Source organism: Gasterosteus aculeatus, chromosome 4, assembly GCF_964276395.1.
Source record: "Gasterosteus aculeatus chromosome 4, fGasAcu3.hap1.1, whole genome shotgun sequence".
Taxonomy (NCBI): domain Eukaryota; kingdom Metazoa; phylum Chordata; class Actinopteri; order Perciformes; family Gasterosteidae; genus Gasterosteus; species Gasterosteus aculeatus.
The window spans coordinates 23,447,885-23,459,785 of NC_135691.1; positions in this window are offsets into that span (position 1 = coordinate 23,447,885).

The window sequence follows — 11,901 nt, forward strand, 5'->3', positions numbered from 1 at the left end:
CACATTGAAGCGGCGCTGGGGGCCTGGTTCAGGTTCTGGGTAAGGGGTAATTAGTGTTGGTCGGCATGGGTAACCCCTATCTCCCAGCAGAAAGCCATCAATCTCTCCTGTAAGAAAGTTCACATTGCTTTAGAGCTGCATAGAAGTTCCCCAGTAAGTGTGTAGTGCATACATTGAAATACATGCATTTACTTACCAGTTTCCAGTCTGTTGCTCAGCGTTGACTCACGATACATTCGTGAGTCATGAACAGAACCGGGCCACTTGGCCTCCACATTTGTAATGAGATGTGCAGCATCACATATGATCTTGACAATGCAAAGAGTGAGACATGTTATAGTATTGTGATGTAGTCTTTGACCATTAGAAACAGTAGGCTTTCAGTGTACCTGCACATTAATACTGTGGATGGACCTCCTGTTGACATAGTCCGCTTCATTTTCGGAAGGTGCAATGATGGGAATATGTGTGCCATCAATGCATCCAACCACATTCGGAAATCCTGAAAGGAATTCTATTATTAGTTTACTTCCAGGGGTCGCAGCAATATGCTCTTAACTGAACGTCATTTATCAGGTTAGCCTCATTTAAACCGATTTATACATCACTGACCTGCAATCCTGTGAAACTCCTCTTTGATGGCTCTCACGGGTTTGTGCCCAGGAAACAGCACAAAAATTCGGAGAAAGCGCTTAAGAGCGAGGCACACTTTCCTTACAACTCTGCAAACAGTAGCCTTACTGATATGTTCTGCATCCCCAATGTTATACAGAAAACTACCATTTGCAAAGAAACGTAATGCAAAGCAAAGCATCTGCTCGGATGTTAGAGCACGGCCGCGATGGCTGATGTTTCTGATGTAAGGATGGATGAGATTATGGATGTATCTTATTGACTGTAAAGAAAAACGGTACCGCTCAAATAAAAATGAATATGGATATGACAAAAAATCCACTCTGGGTCTCAAAATCCTCTCCCGACGTAAATGCAACTCCCTACGGATTAATGCAGCCTCTTCATCCACAGGATCGTCCATAAAAGGACATGCCATTTCATTCACTTGATTTGATGCGCTCTGCGTGACTGAAATGTGCGTAATGAATGAATACCGAAAGAATGAATGAGGTGATTAAATACCACTTCCTCTTTAAAAAAGGGGAGGAGACGAAATAAACTCTGGGTTTCCCGAAGAAAACCTGCTCCCGACCAGGTTAGGTTCACAGAGTAAGTTGCCATGGTAACTGACTCTGAGTATAAGTTACCTCTCTTTCTGAAACAGGCTTGACTTACTCTGCTTTCTCAGGTTTAACATACCTCCCATTCTGAAACAGAAAACTCAGAGTTTCCCTCATTTCAGGGTTAACATACTCAGAGTTTTCACTTAACCTCCTTTCTGAAACAGGCCCCTGGTTATCACCGAATGACACATTGGGGATGTGTACTCTGTGCCTGAAGTGGAAATAGTGTTTAACGATTGATTTTTTTCCTTTTAGATCTAATCTGAAATTGACCAGATGTAGTCTTGTGATTGAGATATTGGCTCATGTACGGTATTTTCAGAGGCTTTAATTTTGGAATGACACAGGACAAATGGAAACGCAGACAATATATACACACAAGGTAGGCGCACAGGTGGAAACAATCAGGGGCAGGGCAGACAATCAGACCAGGACACAGGAGGAAGGGGCAAGTTGCCTGAGACGAAAGGGAGGTTAATTTTCAAAATAAAACAGGAAATCACAGGACAGTTTTACTAACGCCGTTTCCTGGGCATGACAACTATTGATAGTATCCTTTTAAATCTGATCTGAAATTGACCTGAAGTAGTCTCGTGAATTTGATTTTGAAGGAAGTTGGATTTTAAAGATGAAGTTTGCAAAGCGGCCTTCCTGGTGTCAATCCTTATGGTTAACGACAACTGACTCTTGGACGCTTTGTCCGACGGCCGCAGGAGTTCTTGTCTGCGTTTTTAGCCGTCCGGCCGGTGCCCCAACATGCGGAGTAGCAAGGACCTGTCCAACCAACGCTGCTTGCAGCTTTTAATTAGATTGGTTTTTCCCTCTCTCACCTTACAAACAAACAATTAAGAAAATAATTGGTCTTGTACTCGCTGAAAATATATAACCGCTGTTTTTAAATTCATCAGACGACGGTGTGACTACGATTTACCTCCAGGTCAAACAACCAATACTCCGGTGGTTCAGATATAGCCAAAAGAAATCTTACTTAAAGACTTACTTACTTATCTGTTAATAGAGATTAGGGCCACATTTTTAATAGACAATTAGCTCAATACTGCATTTAGTCAATGTCTCTTCTCTACATCAACTGATTATATGCTGATTGCTAACTACTCAGACTGCAAATGGACACTACACTTCTGATATAAAATCCTGAAGGAATTTAAATGCAGATATGTTTATCAAAATGTAATAGCAGAAAAGCAAAACAAGGAATTGAAAATAGCTATGTATAGTAGTTATGTATTCAAAAACTAACCAACATGCTCCAAATCATTTAGCTGAGAAGTTGTGTGCAACTTCTCAGTATTTCAGTGAAATCAATCAGTATTTTGATGGTAAAAAAAAAGAAAAAAAACAGCTTTAGATCCTGCCTGAGTACTATCGCCACTAATTTCCCATCCAAACATCGGCAAGATCACTCATTTTCCAAATTAAACATCTTTCACTACTAACTTATTCAAAGATTCCAATTAGCGAAAAGTGGTGCTACATGATTGTGTTCCCCCACCCACTCTCTTTTCCCATTCAAATACTTTAAAGAATGCCTTTAAGGACAACTCCCGCCTCCCCATCCTTCTTGATCCAATGTGTGTGTATGTGCTGCTACTGAGCTCTATCAGTTGGTATAAATCTTTAATTTTGGAGATCAGCATTAATGGTCGAAACAGCCTCAGAAATGGGTTCCGCTCCTTGCTTTCATCCTCTTGGCTGGAGGAATTCCAGAAGGAGGGCTATACAGGATCGTTTGCTCCTTTTAAGTACATAAAATTAGCTGCTTATCGGTTAATCTCCGAACATGATCCCTCAAATCTTTTTCTTTGTATCCAAGGCCGGCTGCCTTTGCTAGAACTGCATATCTCTGCAGTGTGAGAGTGATGTACGAATGAAGATCCAATAGAATCACTTTTTAACAACAATAAGGCCGGAGCTTTCCCTAACACCAACGAGCATTAATTGGCAGCCTTTTACTTCGCGCATCCGGGTTAAGATTGAATTGCCATCAATCTGTTTCGGCCTCTTGTGTGGCAATGTTTTTCGTCGAAATACAGGGAAGCCAAAATAAACCGATATGGAGAAAGTAAGACATCTAGTGAGAAATACTGGGCAGGAGCAATGCGGGAGCACCACATGAGGGCTTTTGTTTTGATTCCACCCCCGTTAACTCAACTTCCTCCACCACCAAAATGCATCATTTTGATGATTTATTTTGACTTATTTTACCAGGTGTGATGATCAGTTATTCCCCGGGTGGTTTCACCTGGCTTCTGCCCTGTATTTCTCTACATTAATGAGTGTAGGCTGTGAAATTAGGCTGGGCACTGCCTGTTAATGGGACCTGTGAAAGCCGAAGAGTGACTGCAGCTCTCGTTAGGCGAGCCAGCGGCTATTGATTGCAGCAGGCCACTGGGGGCTCCCTACCTGCGGTTGACTTTGTACTTCTGCAGGATTTCTAACGGTCTGCAGAACAACAGGGACCACGCACATCTCAAACAAGGTCTATGAAAAGCCTATCAATTAGGCTTTGAAGGTCAAGCAAACTCTCCCTCCCGTGCTTTCCATCTCTGTCTCCCCACTCCTGCTCTGTCTTGAGAAGGCGGCATCTTCTTTGCTCCCTCCAATACATCTGAAGACTCCATTCAATTAAATACCTCTCAGCTCCAGCTGCTGCCTAAGTGAAAGGTCAACTAAGACCAGGAGGCTAAAAGAAAAAGGCTTGGCTTCTTCACCGCCCCTCCCCACAACAAAGCCTCCCAAAAGCAGGCGCTCTTGCTCTTAATAACACCCGCTGGTCAATCCCTAACTAGCAGTGACAGTTACCCCTAGAAGCGCCACTGCAGACCAGAGCCAATCGATCAAGTAAAAGAAAAAATATATATATAATGATAACCCGCAGACATAATGTCAGGCCCTTGCACTGTCCCAATTGGTGGACGTTCAGGTAGTGGGGAGAGAAAGCTGGATAGGCATCAAAAGCGAGGTGCAGCAGTGGGCTGTCTTGCTCACTTGCAGCCACTAAGGTGGGTTAACCCTCTCTCATAAAGCCCAATTACCCACACCATGGCCTCAGGGAGTCCCGGAGGAATGGCCAGTGGGCGAATGACCTATAAACACACACACACACACACACACACACTCAATAACTATCAACAAAAAACACCACATAATTGAGTAAAATTAGGACTCATAACCGGCAACATAACTGACTGGTTGCACTGATAAGCTTCAAGCTTCAAAACTGGGGCCAACAACCTTGATGCCTTACAACTCCGTACTGATAGAACTTATTTTCTGGAGCTTTCCTGCATCAAGGAGCTACTGTTAGCCTTTTTAGTAGAGCCTTAGATTGCTAGGAATGCACTTGTACTGTGTTTAGCCACGCTATCATTAGCTCTAGGGATTCAGTCTACTTTTGGTACTTACTTAAATATCAACTTCTGCTCTCCATTATACAGAAAACCGCTGCATTATATGCATGGATACACAGTTTCTTCAGCAGACCCACTGGTCAATAAGACATATTACAATGTCTTTCCTCATACAATGAATAACTATTAAACCTTCTCCTTATGATAATGCTTTATATGGCATGGATCTGTCATATATTCAAGTATCCTGTCAGAATCACATTTACTGAACACTAAATCCATGACTATGAGATCCATGAGATTTGGATTTTTTTCTGCTCTGGAAACCGAGAACCTCAGAATATTGTCTCATATGACACTTTAATGTTATAGTATTAGGCTTGTTCTTTTCATACACTGTAACAAATTGGTGTAAATTTACGGTGCATTTCTAACGGTATCTTACAGTATGTCATAATAACTAACACAGTTAAATTTCAATCCCTTGCTTGTAAATTAACAGCCAATGTGATGAACAAACAGAACAACTGTCAATTTACAATAATAGCAGACTACCGTAATTCAATTGCATGTTAAATATATTTTATGAAGTGGTGGAAATACACATACAAGTGCAGTGAATCACAATCCATGTACATCTGTTGTAGGTTAATGTATGGAAGCCCATGTCAGCCACTGAAAAACAGGTCCTGTAAGTCATCATAATGAGATCTCGTATCTCATGAGATACGATGATGACTTTGACTTACAGGACATTACTGTACATGCAGCTGTCACTTTTATCCAAAACGGTTTGACATAATTTTATGTGGAGTAATTGGGGGTTAGGTGTCTTGCTCAGGGACACTTTGACTTGACACAGGGAGCAACCAGGATTCGAACCAATGACCTTGCACTGCACAGCACATCTTCCCTAGCCCATGCGCGGCCTTCGCCGTCGTTTCAGTGGCCGGAATGTAAGGATTATAAATGTTTGTATTAATTCGATGCGTTCATTGCCTAAAAGTCATTTGAGTCTTAATCGTGACCGACTGCTCGTGAACGTGATGTCAGACGCGTCATCTCAGTTCATCCAGAACACCTGTCAGTTCAACATCGGAGGAGTTCCTCATTGCCTCGTCTCTCCAAGTAACATTGGTAAGTGTTATTTGCCTAGCATGATTAATATTCTCTTTCCTTATTGTTGTCTTCCTCATCTTTGTAATTTTAATATTTTACCAATGACAGTGTTTCTAAATATTTTATTTGGTTTGTTTTACAGAGGCACTTGATTAAGGACGCCAGCCGTTTGCTGCGGTCAATTGAAAGTGTTCCATAGCGTATTGATGCAGTTAGGTTACGTTGTTCCTAATAATTTTATGATTCATTTTTTTATTATTGTATACATGCGGCATATTTTATGTTTTGTTCTTGGTTACAAATATCTAACATTTTTGTCTTAAAGGCATCTAATAAACTCCAACCACTATGACCGAAATGAGTTTGGTTGTCTTTCTTTAATTTGTGGGGAATTAAATGCAAAAGTATACGGTTATAAGTAAACTGTAACATTCTGGTATTTATAACACAAAAACAGTAATCGTATGGTAACAAACTGTAATCCAATATACAACAACATACCGTATATTACGGTAGGGCACTGTAAATAAAACAGTAAGTTACTAGCGTCGACTGCCAGTAAATTGCAGTTAATTCACAGTAAAATTGGTTCAAGTTTACGGTAACATACAGTAATCCATCTTACGGTAACATAGTGTAAAAACATTTACGGTATTATACCGTAAAATAACGGTAAATTCCTGGCGTCCTTGCTGCCACTAAAATACCGTTAATTTAAAAGAGGAATTTTTTTAGCGTGTACCTGGCAAATGGTCTTATTGTATGACAACATTGCTGACCAATTTTTGGGATCTTTGGAAGCTGCCACGTTGATTAGCCAGCATTTGGATTTGGCCATCAAAGACAATTTTGTCTATCATTTGGAGGATGCTTTCAGAGATCACTTTAGGATTAGAAAAATATTCATAACGAAGTGGTTTGACAAGTCTAACAGTTCTGCTGTCGAGTTGTTTCTTTTTCTCGATGCAAAGTTTTCTACTGAACTTTAGTCAACTGGCAGCTGCTGGATGATTAGACCCAAATGATTGGATGTGTATCATGGCTCTATGGCAAGGTGGCCACTTTGGCCACTACAACATCTCAACTCCTTTTGACTAGATTGCAGAGAGATTTGGACGCAGATCAAATGTTTTCCCCGCAGTGGTCCTGGGTTCTACATAACTTGCCTTACAATTAGAATGTGTAAAATTTTCAGTATCCCCCTCCATCATCCCGTATCTTTTTGTAAAGAAGTTCTTGTTTTCCCATAGAAACTGATTTGGCTCTTCACACAGGACACGTAGGGGTTTCCGCAATAGCTTTTCTGTCTGGTCTATTTCCACTGTGAGCAGCAAGCAAATCTGCCAAGAAAAAACACTGAAGAACAAGGGCAGCTGATAAAATGCATGTCAAATGGATCACAGATCCACTTGCAACTTAGCTTAGAGCCGCATCCGTCTCTAGCATGCTTGCCTACATCATTCTGTTTCAATTTTAATTGAAATTTAATTTTTATTAGGGCGGTCAATAGAGAGCTAATTTATCACATTTGGGGTTAGGGAAATCCATTAATCGCAATTAAATATTGGTAATATATAGTAATATAAGACTAAATCTTATGAATTAACGAGTAATCACTTTAGAAAGCGTGTATTTTTGACACTGTTGTTTAATTTTATTTCTTGCACCTGCACCCAAGCTCCTGTTTGGTGTGCCGGCCAGCCCCCTCTCAGAGCCTCCGCTGGCGTTTTCGGCATCATTTGCTATGGCCCTCCCTCGAACCTCTGCTTTCGGGAACCACTCCCCAGTGGACTTCTGTTCCCGGTGGGCTGCAGCGCACCGCTGTTCTCGCTGACACGCAGCTGATTCCCTCGGCTCGTATCATCTCCTGGATGGACCTGGACCCAGCACTCCCTCTGGTCATCCCCCGGAGGTTTCCTGCCTTAACTTGGCCCGTCCCCACCCACCATTTTGTGTGTTTGGCCCGTCTAGAATCCGTCCCTAAAGAGGGGGATACCCTGACCATGTAGGGTCATTTCCCGTTTTATTTTGTTGTGGGTTGTTAACCTCACTTCCTGCCCTGGTGTATATTCCCCTGTGAGTTTCACTGCATGAAATGTGAGATTTTCGTCCCCGTAAACGCCCGGAAATCTCCCTAATTTCCGACAATTTGCAACCCGCGTACGTCGCGTTTGTCTGTGCCACAAATTGTCAGAAACGAACCATGAGGTAGGTGGAGAGCTGGCGGAGGTGCGAATGGCCCGAATTAGCATATGAATGCAGCGAAACCGCGGGTGGCCGAGCCGAGCGGGCTTGAATATCCTTACTCCTTATTGGATGAAACCACAACTTACTAACAAATAAAATCACTCGTGATTGGCAGCAAAACCACACCTGGGCAGACCAGGCTTGAGTTTCCTTGTTCATGATTGGATGAAACCACAACTTTCAATCCCTCGTGATTGGTTGGCAGATCTGTCGCTATTGGTCACCCGCCTCATTTTATTTATATATATTTATATATTCATATTATGCTATATATTCATTTCATGTTTATCCTATGTAGGCTACTACACTATTATTAGGATACCAACCAGGACATCAATGAATTTATAGAGAAAATGAACATTTTCCACATGTTTATGCAAAGAAAGAGCTTTATTAACAACACACAAACAACAACTACATACAAAGTGAGGATCTGCCCACACTTGGGTAACGGCGGTTTAAAAACTACAGCTCAGTAAACTGTCCGTTTAGCTTCTCGGGGTTGTAGACCCTCACTGGCGCCGTGTTTTCCGAGGCAGGTCTGTTGTGCAGGCGCCTAGTGTGTGGCGACCGTACAATCCACCCCGAGACCCCGCCAACAACGCCATCCTCTCCGTCCGACGTGAGCTCTACGGTGGCGGAGTTCCAGAGTTCCACCTCGTCATCAGCCAGCACACTTTGTCTCGATTCCAGCAGCTGTAAAAACAACAATGAATCAGTACTGTGCGATGCGATGCGTACGGACACAACACATCTATCAATGCACCTGAAAGAAGTCAGCAAATAAACTCTGACCCTCTTTCTTCTCGCTCGACTCCGCGCTGAATCCTTCGCATCTTCCGCCCGCAATGAGTGTCCGGCTGGAAATCCTGAAGCTCCTGCGTACCGTCTCAAAATACATCTTACAGGCGGATGGAAAACAATTAAATGAGTGTGGTATGAATACAAAAAAATCAAACCCATGTCACAGTAACATTTAACAAGGAAGGAGAAACAGTAAACCGTGTCACTTACACACAATGACGTCGTCTAAATCTGGACTTTTCCCGGAGCAAATACGAGGTCACCGCCTCATTATCAGGCAAGATTAGTCTGTGAAAACAAAATGTACAGTTATGATGGTATCTATACGTATATATTCCCTTATAGCGCAGAATGAAAGCATATTCTGTAAATCTGACCCTTGCTCCGGTTCGTGGCGCCTGTAATTCGTCTCGGAGTTGTGAAGACGGCGCACCGCTTCCTGTAAACGACACGGCAAAGAAAATACACTTTAATAAAGCTGTTTCTGTTCACTTGTAAGGCTACTAGGCTACTCTTAGCTTCCGTTTTAGGTTTAGCTCAGCTAGCAGTCATCGAACGTATTCTTACCGCTATCTTGGGATTGTGCGCCCGTCTCCTCTTCTTTGAGTCAGTTCCTCCAGAGCCGCCATCCTTTCCTCCATGGACAGAAACCTGAGAGTCCCGAACGCTCCAGTGGGGCGAACCGCTCGTTGATATCGGCAGTTTGTTGTTGGAGTTGACGAGACAATCCACTGAGAGCATTCAGCAGTTTCTTCTCGTGTGTCTGCGGACTGGCCGAAACTTGCTGACCGCGGAGAGGAGTTGAAGGCGAGTTGAAGGCGAGCTGTCATCCAGCCATTATTCACGAACCAGCAAAAACCAAACAAAGGAACTGGAGATACAGTTATTCTGAATATAGTAACACACTGTTTGTATGCTCGTCTTGCAAGTACTGCCGTATCAGTCATGCCTATGACCTCACACGTGATTGGACGAGGAGTCTAAGGGTCCTCCAATCACATACGAGGTTATTGTTATACGGAAGGACCAATATTTTAGGAAGACAAATGGTTGGGACTTTGAAACAGCTGATATGCTTTATGTAAAGTAGTGTTTTGGTGTCAGCAGAACGACTTTCCCTAGAAATCTGTACAGTGGTGCCTCTTTCTCCATTCCACCAGACAATCTTGGATGAGTCTGACAGACATGCAATGTTGACAATGTATCATCAGATGTACCCTTGTGTCACTGAGGTTGAATGTTTTGCCATGACATGTAAACGGGTAACATATATGAATGTAACTTACTAAATCGATAGATGCAGAGCATAAAGGTCAGCATATGTTCATGCTAAGTGGTGTGGAAGCACTAACAGTTTTGAGGAACCCGTCCTTGACCCTCTAGCAGAACTACGACCAGCCATTATAAAGAAGTTTATAGTTGTTAATGTTGTGTCAAAGGGTACTGCATTTAAACATGTTCTTGCACAAGTTTCCTGGCTTCATCCCCACCCGACATTTTTTTGGAAAGCCAATAGAAGTTTGGGGCTTGCAGGGAACAGACACGTCATACCCAGGATCATTTCTGCCAGTTGAGCGCATTGCTAGAAGATGTGTGGGTAATACATCCTCTGTGCATTTAAGTAAGACCAAAGAAAAGGTCACTGTAGTCCTGCCACTATGCACTGTAGTCGAGCTCTAGGAGACTGATCTCTGCAGACCCCTCATTCTGATTCAAATGTTGTTTGCATGGAATGCTCACTTTACCTTGATTAAAACTCATTTTTTAAAGAAGTTATTTTGTGTATCTTTTTTACATAACATTTGCCATTGCTAATGGCATACACAGTAATCTAGCATATTTAAATTAAATGAATCAATTCAAGCTAAAATGTAAGAGTCTATAATTAGGCTACTGAGCCTGATCTATTTGTACCAGAGATTTTCTTACCTTTTAAAAAAATGTCACCTGGGCTAAAACTCCCTCTGCGACCCTGATTTGCATTTGTATAGCTCACAGCATTTTCATTTACATGTCAAAGCCTCCCCTAGAATTAGGAGGAGGGGGGTCATGGGGGGACAACTGCCAAGGGAGGCCCACATCAATTTCTGACAATTTACGGCAGTTTTCGGCGTTGCCCACAAATTGCCGCAAACCTGAAATTCCACGACAATTTACAGTGCCGCATACTGCCGAAAATCCCACTTTTCATGCAGTGTTTGATTGTCTGACGTGTCCCTGATGTGTCCAATCCCCTGCACCGTCCCATTGTTTTAAACCAGATATGACCATTATCTCCTTGTCATTCATTGCTTGTCATGTGTATGTCCCTGTATTTTGCTCTCAAGCAAAAAAAGTGTGGACAAGTGAAGAGTCTGTGTTTAAATCCTGATCCCCAGCTGAAGAACCTGACAATATGTTATTCAAGGACTGACGGTGGCGCATGGGGTAGAGAGGGTGCGCTGGGAAGTGCAAGGTTGGCGGTTTGACAAGACAGCTAACCCCCAATTGGGCTAAAATGTAAAAACCATGGGTTAAAAATGTAAGTTGCTTTGGATGAAAGCGTCAGCTAAATGACCTGTAATGTAATTCACCCTGAAACAACTATTGAACCTATTTATATAATATATAAAAATACAGACATGCTTGCATAATGGTTAATACCTGTGTTTCATATGTTTGAACTTGGATCATTTTGTTTATTTTGATACTTATTTGAGACACAGAGATAGACAGACAGGAAGTGTGGAGAAAGTTAATAGGAAAATGGGTGAAGAAACCATACAGCCAGCTGATTTCTTTTTTGGTAGGGCCAGCCAATCAGTTTCAGAAAACATCCCAGTGTGAAGCTATTAGCTATCTGGTGTTGTTGAAAATGACTGTGAGGAACCTGTTATATAAACACACAACCTTTACAAAATGTCACAAAATTTTTTGGACAAGAATCATAGGAAGGAAAGCACAGTTTGCTGGACTGCAGAATGTCTTCCACTGGCTGAGAGGAAACATAGAACTTATTCCCTCGATTCACACAGAAGTATCGGGCACCCATGTCCTCTTCATGTCCATTAATGGGTATTTACCAGTTCAAACTCAGTCTGAAGCATGTGGTCAGCTCTTTACAATCCAGGGATGTTGAACAC